General features: G+C 44.9%; 1 protein-coding gene across 1 annotated transcript in view; it reads right to left on the reverse strand.

Annotated features, from left to right (window-relative positions):
- The window catches only part of LOC110020546 (28 kDa heat- and acid-stable phosphoprotein-like), a 75,262-nt gene that overhangs the window by 22,644 nt on the left and 52,084 nt on the right, over nt 1-534 (reverse strand). The window lies entirely within an intron of this gene.

A 534-nucleotide genomic window follows, 5' to 3' on the forward strand; every position in this document is an offset into this window, starting at 1 on the left:
TTTGTTTGTGTCTTGGGTTGTTGTGGCCGTGGACCTTGCTTGTGCTTTGGGCTGCCTTTGGTTGTAGGTCTTGGCAGTTGTCCCCTGCTTTAGTTTGGAGCCTCTTTTGTCCCTGTTCCTTGCCTTGGCCGAGAGCCTTGTGGGCTGTTCTCCTCCTCTCTGTTGACCCTGGTCGTGAGCATTTATGTGGCTTGATAGGAAGATCTCTATGCCTATCTAACATATGGAATTACGAGTCGAATTGGAAGAATTTTGAATTTAATATGAATTTGGGAGTATTGACGATGTTTTTCCCGCGTTTATTTCTCTTCGAAGTCTGGAAAATTTTAAGTCTCATTTTGGAAGAACACTTGGTCGATCTGATTAGTCCCACGTCATTGGGGTTTGGAGAATCAGCGCGAGTGAGTGTCTTATCTTTGTTAGGAAAGACCTCGGGCCCTACCTTTCCAGGTCTTTCCGATAGGAGTCTTTTGAGAGCTGATTCAATCTTCTTTTTCGCTGTTTTAGATGAATCAGTGTCTCCTCTCTCTCACC

Source organism: Phalaenopsis equestris, unplaced genomic scaffold (assembly GCF_001263595.1).
Source record: "Phalaenopsis equestris unplaced genomic scaffold, ASM126359v1 Scaffold000099, whole genome shotgun sequence".
Lineage (NCBI taxonomy): Eukaryota > Viridiplantae > Streptophyta > Magnoliopsida > Asparagales > Orchidaceae > Phalaenopsis > Phalaenopsis equestris.